General features: G+C 44.5%; 1 protein-coding gene across 2 annotated transcripts in view; it reads right to left on the reverse strand.

Annotated features, from left to right (window-relative positions):
* The window catches only part of peak1 (pseudopodium-enriched atypical kinase 1), a 50,097-nt gene that overhangs the window by 17,487 nt on the left and 19,591 nt on the right, over positions 1–13,019 (reverse strand). For both annotated transcript variants that reach the window (XM_086108490.1, XM_086108489.1), the window contains exon 3: positions 6,290–6,366. The gene's annotated coding sequence lies outside the window, so the exon portion shown is untranslated. The remainder of the gene's footprint in view (positions 1–6,289; positions 6,367–13,019) is intronic.

Raw genomic sequence — 13,019 nt, forward strand, 5'->3', positions numbered from 1 at the left:
GTTTTAATTTATTTACACTACCTCTTGGCGGTGTCATTAGGAGGCACAGAGTAAATTTGGCATTGAAAATTCTCCCGTTACAAATCACTTGGAAGAACCACGAACATTGGCTAAGCACATGTGCCTTCAACTCGGCTTGTCCATGACTGGTAGGCGGCACACATAAAAACACTTAAAGAGGTCAGATCAGTCATACTGAGCTGCATAAGCTGCAGTCATTTAAAACCGCAAACACCAGCAGGCTTCAACTCTCCTCGTCGTCTTCACAACTTCTCCTCATTTATCGAAACAACTCCTTTCTTTCGCTTTCAAAGATTGCTCTTGACGCTCGTCTTCTCCCTCCGGGTGCCAAAACTTTTGCTGCCCTACTCCCCTTCTGGCCCATTGTCCTGTCCCACACACTTGTTTTCACATTTTAGTATTGAGACAAGTTGTTTTCTTCGGGCTCTCGCTCACTTTTTGCTCCTGCTTTGATGTGTCAACGTGCCTCCCTTTGGTCCTCGTTTGTCAGACGGTAATTCAAAGGCAATCATCTTGAGCTGTAAACAGACATATTTATTTATTTATTAATTCGAAAAGACTCCTGAAGTGAGTGCTTGCTCCGAAATCACGTTCCGAGAATTGGTCTAATTTGTTTGGATTTAGACTCGAAGAAATAAAGGGAATTGGTCCAGAGTCTTAAAGTGACCATCATAAAACCCTGAGTACCATTTTAACAGTCTACTTTGTTAAGATCAAAACTTTTGAACGATAAAGTCACTTCTGAATACTGTTTTCATTCAACATGCAATCAGACTGCACGTATTTTTTGTTTATTTATGTGCTTTGGTAGGCGCTCCTATTTGGGTTTAGCGAGGATTTCAAATGGGCTCAGGAGTTACGCCCACGTGGGAACAATTGTGTCTATGAATGGAGGCAAAAAAAAAAAAAGCTAGCCGTTAGTTTTCCTGATGGGAATAATGGTCGGTACAGTGCGCACAATGTTTATTCGAGGGAAAGACAATATTTGAAGAAACATGTTTGCGTATTCAGTACATTGTTTCCAAAATGGCGAATATGTTATTCATAAATCTCTTTTGCCGCATCACATTGTTTTGACACACAAAGCTTTCGTGGCCTAAAAACCACAGAGTTTTAATACAGCAAGGAGAAATATGACAGTTGCATCTTGTGAAAAGATTGTGTTGACGGTAAAAAACAAAAAAACAACAAAAAAAATAGAATAGAATGAAATGTGTTTCCCATCATGGGCTAGATTTTTAAACCTCCGTGAGGAGAAGGGAGAGTTGTAGCAGGAAAATTCGTGGATGCTTCACCATGACAACATGCCTGCTTACAATGCCGTGAGCATCTGACAGTTCCTGGCTGAGAAGAACATCATTGAGCTGGCTTTGTTGTGTGATTTTTTTGGGGGTTTTTTTTGGGATGGGGGCACCCTGGGTGCACATTGTCTGTCAACCGGGCTTGTATGGTTCCGTCCCTATTTCTTATCTGTTCTGCTCAAATCCATCCTAATACCGTGGCTGTCTCGCCACAAGTATCGGAAATCCTGCTTAGCAACTGCCCGTGCTCCAGCTTTCAGCCTCCGTTATTGCCCTCCTATTATGTGACTGGGCTTAGAGAGCGTGCAGTCCTTCTCCTCAAGTTCAATGTGCCGTGGGTGGAAAATGAGCTTCTTCCTCCAGCAAACTGACTCTTCTCAGGGGAAGAACGTCGCTCCGCTGGTGGAGAGCTGGAATCTGATTTGAAATTTGAAAGCCACTCGCACATCGCTTCCGGCTTTGATGTCTCACTTCTTTACACGTCGATCTATTTAGCTCAGGTTTCCTTTTTTTGTCCCCTGCTCTCCCGTTTCCTCATATTGTCTCACCACTTGAGGGCTTTATGTCACTTGTAGTAAAGGAAAAAAAAAAAAAGACTTCAGATGTGAGGACGAGTTTTCCAGTATTTTAAATACATGTGTGATAATAATAATAACAATTTTAAAAAAAGTTCTGAATTGGTGATGTATTGCGTTAAACTATATTTCACCATTCCATTTTTTTAGATTTAATTTTGGTTGTGGCTAAAAGGGTGCCTACAGTTGCCCCTTCCCAACACTATGATAACATATGAGTGCCTTTATTTGCATCTGCGGTTCGGATTAGTTGGCAAATTTGTCACGGGATAATTAGCTAGCTAGCTGGCTGGCTGGCTAGCTAGCTAGGTTTACACCCCAAATTTTCATCTTTGCTTCAGATCGCTGGGATGAAGGCTTTAAATCACATGTGTCAGACTCAGGTCTTCGAGGGCCACTATCCTGCAGGTTTTACATCAGGGGTGTCCAATCCTGATCCGCAGGGGCCCCTCTCCAGAATGTTTGAGATGTCTGCCTTCTCCAGCACACCACATCAGCAAGCTCTGAGAAGCCTGATAACGACCCCGATCACTTGAATCTCATGTGTTGGAAGAGGGAAACATCGAAAACATGCGGGATAGGGGACCCTCGAGGCCCAGAGTTTGACACAAGTGCTTTAGAGTGTCTCGTTGTTGGTGCTGAGTGCGCGTACATCACATAAAGAAAGGTGGCATCGTGACGGGGAATTCTTGACAGGGCCAGTGTGTGGAGCTGGGCTTCACAATGGTGTGGCATCTTTAGAGCGCCTCATTGTCGACGCATGGAAAAGCCCTGCAACAACCCAGTGGGATCCATTCAGGCCACCAAAGGCTTTAGGTGGATACATTTTCGTGGCTCAAATTTGTTATCATAAGATGGAGTAGCATCCGTTTTTCCAGGTAGTAGCAGTGGCATTTGATGACAATTCAGGTGGGCATAGTTTCAGCACAATCGGCGGACACAATGTCCAAGAGCGCAGACAACGGGTTGATTTTTCACGATTTGAGGTCTCATTCCGTTGTAAGACACTTACTGCTTGAGATTATGACGAACACAATAGTCAATTTTGACTGCTGTGAATTTTCAAAGCATAGAGTGTCACACGCAAGTCAAGAGTTTCTCAGCCCTGTCGTCTTAAGCATTTCGCTGAATCAACAAGATAAACCGAGTCTCTACGGGAGATGCTTCTGTTCACTCAATTTCATGACGGGTTCATCTGGAAAACGGTATGACTCACTCAATATCCCGATGACAAACTTAAAAGAGGCTAGAGAAAAAAGCTGAGGCCATGTCCACACTATTCCTGTCCAATGAAAAAACATGTGAGGCCAAATGTATTTCTTTCTGTTTATATTTGTTCCGAAAACCTTTTACCTTATGGTTAAGGTTGTCGATGAAGTGTGCATCGCTTGCTTTGGCATGCACCTTGCAGCTAGCAAATGCATCTTGATGTGGATGTCATTTATGTTTTGTTTTGTTTTGGTTTTAATAATGCAGTTCATTATTTTCCAATAGAGGCCTACAGTATGCCTGCGCATAGCTGCAGTGAAGTGAAGTTTTACTCGATCTGTATGAAACAATACTCTCGAACTACAAGAGGCAGAGCGATCAAACCGCCCGTACAACAAGTAATTTATATGTTGCGGGATTTTAGCACAAAATCCATGTGTGCCGCTAATAATAGACGTGCTTCATGTTTGAGTTCCCGACAGTGAAAAATGTATTTCAGGCTTGAAAGGAACAAACATCTTTTTATAGTCTTCAGCGTGAGACGACGAAAAGAACGGTAGGAATTTGGACACTGCACTTACAATCCACGCTGGAAGAGAACATTTAAAAATTCTTAATTCTTAATTCTTTAAAAACTCTGAGCAGCCTATAGGAAAAAAAATATTTGTTATCACTCCCAAAATGAGGCTACTTGCCATCTATTTAAAAGAGTAACCAATAGAAAGTGCTGCCTTGAGCTATGAATGACTCGACATACAAGTTAGATCTTTTTTTTCTTCCTATGACTTGCAAGTCACTCAACTCAGCAGCAGTTTGTCAAGATAGAATCAGTCAACAATTCTTCCTAAAAGAGCTTTATACGCAATACAATATCGCGTGCTGTTTTTTTCTGAGCGGCTGGAACGGATTGATGACACTTCCATTCATTTCAATTACGAAAGCTGATTTGCGATACGAGTGTTTCGACTTACGGTCACAGAACACATTTAACTCGTATCGCAAGGCGTCACTGGTGGTCAAATACACTGTCGGACTTGGTAGTCAAATCAGACAATGGGAGAAAACAAGAATAAAAAAGGAGAAAAGCAACAACATTCCAGCGCTTGGTATTGTGTAAGATCTGGAAGGGTTTTGCCTGGGAAAATAAGAGAGACAAGGTCTCCGAGGAAAGCAACCCGCAGGCTGAGCAGATGTGTGGGACGGCATACGCACACACAATGACTAACATTTTTGATGGGTGTAGCGCACATACAAAAACACTACAAACATCCAAAAAGGGTCTGCACCAAAAAATAATCATCATCATCATCATAATTAAAAATCAGAGAACAAAATAATTATTTTGTGGTGGTTTTTCGTGTAATGACATCAGCCAAGATCACAAGTATTGTTTTGACACCGTCTTGATTGTGAGGATTTTCTTAAAAAACAAAAAAAACGCCATCGGTTCCCACAAAAACTTGCCGGTGCATGTAAGAAAAGGTGAAATTGTAGTGAAGGGCACAGGAATGACAGTTTCAGCCATTTCTTACTCACTATGTAAGCAACTAAAGCTAAATTCAGGTTGATTCTGCATGTACACACTGTTCAAAATGTCCCAAAAAAACTATACTCTGAATATACTTTTTTAATTTTTTTTTTTAAATTTTGGACTTGAGGCCATCAACATTTGGCAGCTTGGGCTTTGCAGAGTTTGTATGCACTTCATTCCCTCGCACTATGCTCACCAACTGACTGACTGGAAGACCAACGTAAGAAGTTTTTGGGGGGGGGGGTTTCTGTCCCCGACTGCTGTTTGGCACCAGTTTGAGAATCTTTACAGCCGTCACGCTGATCCAACGCCTTCAGATTGTCGCGCATCCAAACCTTCCGCATGGTACGGTCAAAACTTTTTCCCTATCCGAGGCATGCGGCCCTTTCTCAATTGGCAAGTCGCGAAATTTAGGGAAACCTTCATAGTGTTTTGGCGTCGGAGGCGTCAAACACTATTGTCAGTTGAAACATGCACACACCTTATTTTGATGGACACGTCAATAGCACATGAGGCCTCCGTTCTGAAATGCTGACAGAATACAGTCAATGTGCAAGGCATTGACTTAACCGTGTACTTCGGCAACATTGAAAAGGTGGCATTCAAGGTTCATTTTATTTTTAATCTTCACAACTTTATTGGCACTCCGAGCGGCGCCCTCATCACTAATGCGGCCTGACCAGAAAACTCTCTTCGAGATAAAACGCATGCATTTACACAGTCACACTTCAAGCGTAAGTCACACTGTTCCACCGCAGGGCTAAAAATAACAGTATAGCCCCCCCCCCCCCCGCCACCCCCTTCCACCACCACCACTCCCGCCGCCACCCCCCAATCATTATCTTGAGCGGCTTTCTCAATGTCTCTCAAACGAAACGTGTCAACACACAGACAGCAAGCCTGCATGTCTCACTCTCGCCACTTCATCATCATACTGATGCAGCGATATGTTTGTAGCCGGGGGGGGGCTGATGACTCTGGAGAACGTGTATGTATTCAATACAGAAATAGCAGCCATAACCGACACTGGGCCTTTTAATACGGTGCACCGTACGGACGTGAAAATACGCTAATATATAGTACATAAAGCAACCCTTATCTCTTATCAAGGATAGACACATGGCTGTTACATTTGCTATGTCCAAGCCAATAAGCTGTCAGCCCCCGGACCCAAAAAAAATGACCAAACACTTCTGCCTCTACCTGCCAAGCGTAATACAAAGCAAAAGGACAGCAATGAAGGTGAAAGCTGAAAAGACAGCGATGATGGCAACCTACATCACTTCCAGTCAAGCGGCATCCAGTGTGTCAAAAAGCTCCGGGTAAGACTTTTTACATCATGAATGTCTCCCCGCCTGGCTGGCTCAAACCATTTGAGTTGATGCCAGAGTGTGAAATCGAGCCCGATGGGTCTTGTCGGAAAAGCAGAAAAGAACCATTTTGCTGCCACAGAATATTTTCTGCTCACAAGTTGAAACCGTATCTATAAATGTAAACAGAACCTAAAATGACATGGTCCCTTCGAAGAGAAATAACCTTCAGTAGCTCTTTTTTTTTTTATACAACCAATAAGACCAATTAAAAAACTGAAAATAATCAGGGTCTGAATAACTAAGCCTCGTACACGCCGCCAACGGTTATGTCAAACTCACATTGTAGTGTACCGAGAGGCAACAATGGCAGCCATCGAGTCCCAGTTGGTGAAGCAGACAGCGCCCACTGCTGGAACCTGCGTGTGGTAGAAAGATCAAGAAAAGAAATTAAAGACCATGGGCGAAGAATTTGGAGATTTGTTCCTAAATACATGATACGGCACATATTTGAATATAACAGCAAAAATAAAATATGTGCAAAGACTGGGATAAAAATAGGGCTTGCTAACTTGTCAAAATAGCAAGACTGTTTTTCGCCTATTTTTTTTTTTTTTTTGTGAGTAACTAAAACAGTACGAGCCACCCCTCCACCACTATATAACACTTGAGTTTACCTGGCACAACTGCGGCGTGCAGCTAGCTATGCCGACAGCCCCAAAACACATCTTCCCTTTGCCTAATCCACTGGGGTGAAGCCGCTCTAGAGCGCCTCGTTGTGCACTGTAAGTGCGCACACGTCATGGAAAAAAAGGCAGGGAAGCTAGGAGGGTTTATATACGGCCCGAAACAGACAGTGACGAACCGCCGCGTCACGTCGTATTAGCTCGTAAACCCTCGCGAAGCAAATTTCTATTTCCCGTCCTCATTTCCGGCGCGCTCGTTTAATCCAATCCAAATCGTGCTTGCCGCATTGTTAAACGACCTGCGGAGGGAAAGTGCTTTACAATGGACAGGCTCGGCCTTTCCCCTCACTTATGCAGTCCAAGTTCAAACCCAGATGCGCAATCAACTCTGCGCCAGTCAAAATATCGGAGTGCATCTGGCGAGAGGGAAACAAGAGTCAGACAAAGCCGAGCTTGTAGAGAAATTCCCAGAGAGGCCTCTCGGTGTCATCATGCTGCCTAATGAGACATTCAGCAGCCATCATGGCTGTGCAGCTGTCACCCTCTTGTCGATACAGACAAAAGAGGACCGGGTTAGTCACTTTCTGGCTTATTTCAAACAAATCTCCTAACACGGGTCTAATGGCTTTTCAAGCGCGCCTGCGTACTGAAAGTCTGCCTCGGCAAACGGCAAGACAACCGGAAACGCTCGTGTGCAGGCAGCCACGCAAACGACAGATTCTACAACGTACACAAATTGGACAATACCGTCATAAACAACTCAAAACCTAAACATAAACAGATGGTGTTCCACGTCAGACAAACGGTACTGTTTATGGACTCTTTCATAAACACGTAGCTTCAAAATGTAAATGTTTGTCATTTCTCTATTGTTCGCACTGCAGTACAGTTTGAATCTTTTAGAATAATAATAGTCCTGTCCGTTTCCTCAAAGTTCACAACTTACTATATTTATGTCAGAAAAATAGACTATTAGAAAGCTGCTGTAAACAACTGCAAAACTAGACAAGGTGAATTGATCCATCCATTTTCCGATCCGTTTACCCTCACAGAGGTTGTGGGGGGTGCTGGAGCCAATCCCAGCTGTCTTCGGGCAGTAGGCGGGGGACACCCTGAACCAGTTGCCAGCCAATCACAGGGCACACATCGACCAACAACCATCCGTGCTCACACTCACACCTAGGGACAATTTTTGAGTGTTCAATCAGCCTGCCATGCATGTTTTTGGAATGCGGGAGGAAACCAGAGTACCCGGAGAAAAAACACGCAGGCACTGGGAGAACATGCAAACTCCACACAGGAAGGCCGGAATCAAACCCACGACCTCTGCACTGGGAGGTCGACGAGCTAACCACGTCCCACCGGGTCACCTAATGTTAATTCAATACTTTTTAAAATTCCATTTGATATTCATGGTTCATGTGTAGGGCAACGTTCTCTCTTGCGAGGGCAACAGCTTCAGCAAGGAAGCCCAAACTTCCCTCTCCCCAGCCACCTCTTCCAGTTCTTCCAGGGGGGAGGGATCCCAAGGCCAGCCGGGAGATGTAAGTCTCTCCAACGTGTCCTGGGTCATCCCCGGGGCCTCCTCCCAGTGGGACATGCCCAGAACACCTCAGCGGGTAGACGTCCAGTAAGCATCCTAATCAAATACCCGAGCCACCTCGTCCGACTCCTCTCGACCGGAGGACCGAGCTTTTCACCCTAAGGGAGAGCCCGGGCACCCTGCGGAGGAAACTAATATCGGCCACTTGAGTCTGGGATCTCGTTCTTTTGGTCACAACCCACAGCTCGTGGCCATAGGTGAGGGGAGGATCGTAGATCGACCGGTAAATCGAGAGCGTCGCCTTTGGGCTCAGCTCCTTCTTCTCGACGACAGACTGCTCCAAAGGTCGCTTTTGTGAAGAGCCCATCCACGGTCTTCCCGATAAGAACCAGAAAGAAAACCGTATTTAAGGGGAGAGAAGGTCACATTAAGATTAAAGTAAGGCCAATTCGAACCATGTGAGAAGAAAACAGGAGCACAAGAAAACGTACGGCTGGGAAGGTCACGATAACCTCTTAAAACTGCCGGGAAAGGCCAGCCTCCCCCCCCCCCCCCAACTCTGGGGCCGTAACAGAGGCAGGAGACGCCTGTGAGCATTCCGCAATGCCGGGACCGGGGTATGATGTTTAACACATGGTGCTCGTTTCTCTTGCTGCCAGGCCGATTTCACCATCAACCATGGGCAGCTGCGTTGCTGTCACAACAGCGTACGCGAGTTTCACCGTAGCAGGAAAACCGATGTTACGATATGAAAGGCAAATGTTGGAACGCCGATATTATGTCACAGTGGCCCACACAACTTTACTCCAGAAAGGCACTTTCAATTTATGCCCCGCCTCCTGCCCCGCCCCTCACATACAAGAATAGATCCTAAACCCGAGAGTTATGTCACGATCGGTGGAAGCTTAGCGCGAACGTGGGCATGCATCTTGAGCGAATGCTTTATGACAGTTAATAAATCCGATGGATTCCATGTTCGGTTTCTTCAAAATCAAAACAAATTTAACGTGCTAAAGCGTCTGCGAACTGCAGCGCCGCCGACACCCGCACATCAAATGTGCCATGCGCTCAGTGGATGACGTGAAACCATGTTGGGACTTCACTACTCCGCCGCATTTATGCGTTGCACTTATGCTCATTTCGTGCTCAGAAATGAAAATTTATAAGGCCAATTTGGGGGCTAGATTGATTGATCCTCAAGCTAAAGCAGTGCCATCCAAACATCGGCCCGGGGGCCATGTGCGGACCACTATCCATTTTCAGCAGCCCACAAACTGACAAAAATAAATACATAAATAAATCTGGCAATTGACATGGGCTGCAAAGTTATATACTGTACCACTTTTCTCTCTATTTGAACATACAAATAAACCTTTTACGATGAACACCTTTTATCACAACACTGCAGTGAATAAAGACAAGTCCATTTTAGAAGCAAAAATATTTTTTTCCACTTTGTGCCCTCTAGCTGATTTATGGAGACATCACATGAATGATCCTCAAATCCCTGAAAATAGTCACCCAGCCAGAGATTGTGCTTTTTGTTGCTTCTGAATGTGGAGACGGGATTTGGCAGCTGTTCAGTGCAGAGCTGGATCTATTCTGTGAGCCAGAGGGCTGTTGGCCACCCCAAAAACTTGGGTAAAAAAAAATCCTTAATTATTTGCCTTTAACAGAAAGCTGATGAAATGAACGAGACAATACAAAAGATCTAGAATGGCTTTCTTGGCTGACTTTAGTGCGTTTCTAAAAGTTGGAAGAATTTGGCCCTTTTCATCCTTCCGATTTTCTGCATGCCGCCCTCAAATGGAAAAAGTTTGGACACCGACGATCGAAAAGGCATTTGATTAAGGCGCATTTGGTGTCGGATCGGATGTCATTAGTGTTCATTATTGACAAGGCATATTTTGGGGGAGGGGCAAGGGGCGTCTGTAATGATTTTTACTCCACGAGAGCACAGTGTCAAATTCAACTGAATATTTCAGATTGCTATTTTGTCCTATTAAATATTAACAACCGTGACACGCCGCATAAGGCCGTGCAATTTAAAAGCAAATCCGGTCACTCGACAGCCGTGCTCGCTGGCGGATATTCGATAGCGGATGCCGTAGCATGTGGTGCGGCGCAGCGCGTGTGGGAAAACAAGTGTGCCTTTAAATAGCACAATGGTGGCCGCTGAAGCAAATTGCAACCATCTATTGTTTTCGGTCTTACCTGTTACGACTATAAGCAGATAAAGCAAATTTTAATTACACTGATTGTCAGAATGGTGGCAGCAGTAAAATCTTATCAAAAGCACACCGGGAACATAAATAAATTCACTGTGACACAGTCAAAAGGGGGTGTGGAGGGTGGGCACAGCATGATGGTTGTCTGAGCTATGGTAGCTCACAAAAGGGCACAAAAACATCGACAAGGGCCAAGACCTGTTGATCCGTCGACGGTGTAAATCAGGCCAGGTCCATATCCAGAAACATGACTTTGCATGAATTGGTCTGATTTTGCATCTGCAAAAATAAATAATTTTTAAAAATTTTTAAAAACTCCAACTTCCATCCCACATCGACGTATTCAACAAAAAATTGTGATCAGTTGTTCGAGAGAAGACAGACAATGAGCGTGACGGGGAATACGTCAAAGCCGCATTGTCTTCTTCTGCATACTCATTAAGCGTCCGCAGCCGAATGCTTTGACCCTCATTAACAGCCCATCGTCGTCGCTTCCGATGCATAGAAATGAAGTCATTATGCCAGTCAATGCCTGCGCTACAGCTCGCATCATCGCATTGCTCATGTCTCGGCCGAAAATAGCTTCAGCGTAGTCTGGGGCGAACCAAGTGTGACATGTTTGTCACAGGACATCGGCAGTGTCAGACGGCAATACCATTGCCGGATGACGTCAAATATGGACGGGTTGGTCTGTGTACTCTCAGCACGGGCAGATTTAAACAACCGATGCGAACATGTTATTTGGCAGATTGCCGTTCGCGTCCGTTTGATCAAAGAGTCATTTCCGCCGGATCCGCACGGTAAGCTTGGCGGCAACGTCGCTAAGCAACAGTCGCCTTAGATCAAAACCAAATGCTAACGCTGCGGTTATTTATAGAGAGTCTGTTAACTCGTTAAGCTCATTAAAATTCTTCTGATCCCAGGTTGACTTTGCTGAAGCGGGGCAGGAGCTACTGTCAGCAGCAGCTTCAGCCACGTGTTTATGCGTTTTGCTTAATTCAATAACGTCCGATGTAAAAACAGAGCCAGCGATGGGGAGCATCATTTGTTGACCGTAATTTGGAATTTGTGATGAACTATCACCACATTTGGAAAAAACTAAAAAACAAAACATGCTCCTGTCCATGCATGGGTGTAGTTGCATTACTCTCATACGGATTGCAAATTTAAATTCGGTTAAAATTAAGAGCGAAATGGATCAATAGCGGGCGAGACTCTAGAGCCGATGAGTCGACTCTTATGGATCAACAATCCCGGCCGGGTTTGCGCTGCGCAACACAGATGAGGGATTAGCGAGGGTCGCAGCAGCTCCAATTTCATCTTCATCAATAATGTGCGCGGCTCATATGCAACTCCATCCTGCTAACCGAACAGCCCCCACCCGCTTTGCCGCGAAGGATTCATGCACACGATGACAGCATTACGAACGCGTCCTCCGATTTTAGCGACAGCCAAAATAGTCTGATGAGCATTTTCACTTTGGAACATAATCTCCGTTGTGGTTTCTCACTGACCACCAGAACATTTATTTCCTTTCGGCAATTCGCACTCAAACACGCAAAAGCAGTGTGTGGCTGTGTCCGAATGTCCATCCTTAACACCTACCCCCCCCCCCCCCCCTCCCATTCACTATATAGGAGGTAATATTGAGTGCACTACATTTTTTCTCACTGGACATTCGGACACGCCTACAAAATGGCACAACACCGATGTAAGGCACTTTATCGGGAATAGTGTGGACAAAGCAGTTGTTCTGCAGTAGGTAGTAGAAAGTGTGTGTCACGAAAAATATACATATATATCTGGTTCAGGGAGTCAATGAGGAACGGCATTTTTTTTTTTTAAAAAAGCATTGACATTTCTTAGTTCTACACCTTTAAATAAGTTGTTTTGCCATCAAAGTCCCTTCCTCCATTTTGTTCATTTTATAGTTTGAGGTATCACGGTTAAAAAAAAAATAGCATATGTCGAGGTTCACATGCCGCACGTGATAAATAATGCACACACCCACTCGGGCACACTTACACACACACAGAAAAAAAGCATGATTTCTCTGCTTTTTGGTCAGAAACTGGTGTTTTGGGTGAATGCAACCCATGCTCTACTGCTGCTTAATAAAAAAAAAAAAGAAGAAAAAAAAGAAAAAGCAAGCTTTTTTTCCCCCTGGTGAAAGAATAATCTTGTTGGTGTTCGTGCTTAGATTGCGACAGAAATCACATTTCTGAAGGTCTTTCAAGATGAGTGAATCTGCTCTAAAATAACTGGCAGCGGATGAGTCGATGTGTGCTTTGTGATTTTTTTTTTTTTTTTTTTTTTACTCGATACCCAAGCTAAATTCCAAGCTAGGTAGAATAGGACAACTTTTCCACATGAACAATATGTGACATAGATATTGAAAAAAGTGAAATGATGGAACCAAAAAAAGGACAAATGTCTGGATGGGAGGAAGGTATTCACCCCACCCTTCCAGTTCCACAGAGCTGGCATGTAAACACAGCTGAAAAAACATGGAAGAAGGGGTGGGATGAACGAGGTCCAGCACAAGTGGAGTCACAACAAGTCTCTTGTCTCGCAACGGCAGCCACACAAGACCAAGACAATATGGCTCGTCGGTC

Source organism: Hippocampus guttulatus, chromosome 4 (genome assembly GCF_054856545.1).
Source record: "Hippocampus guttulatus isolate MCC_2025c chromosome 4, RoL_Hgut_1.0, whole genome shotgun sequence".
Classification (NCBI taxonomy): domain Eukaryota; kingdom Metazoa; phylum Chordata; class Actinopteri; order Syngnathiformes; family Syngnathidae; genus Hippocampus; species Hippocampus guttulatus.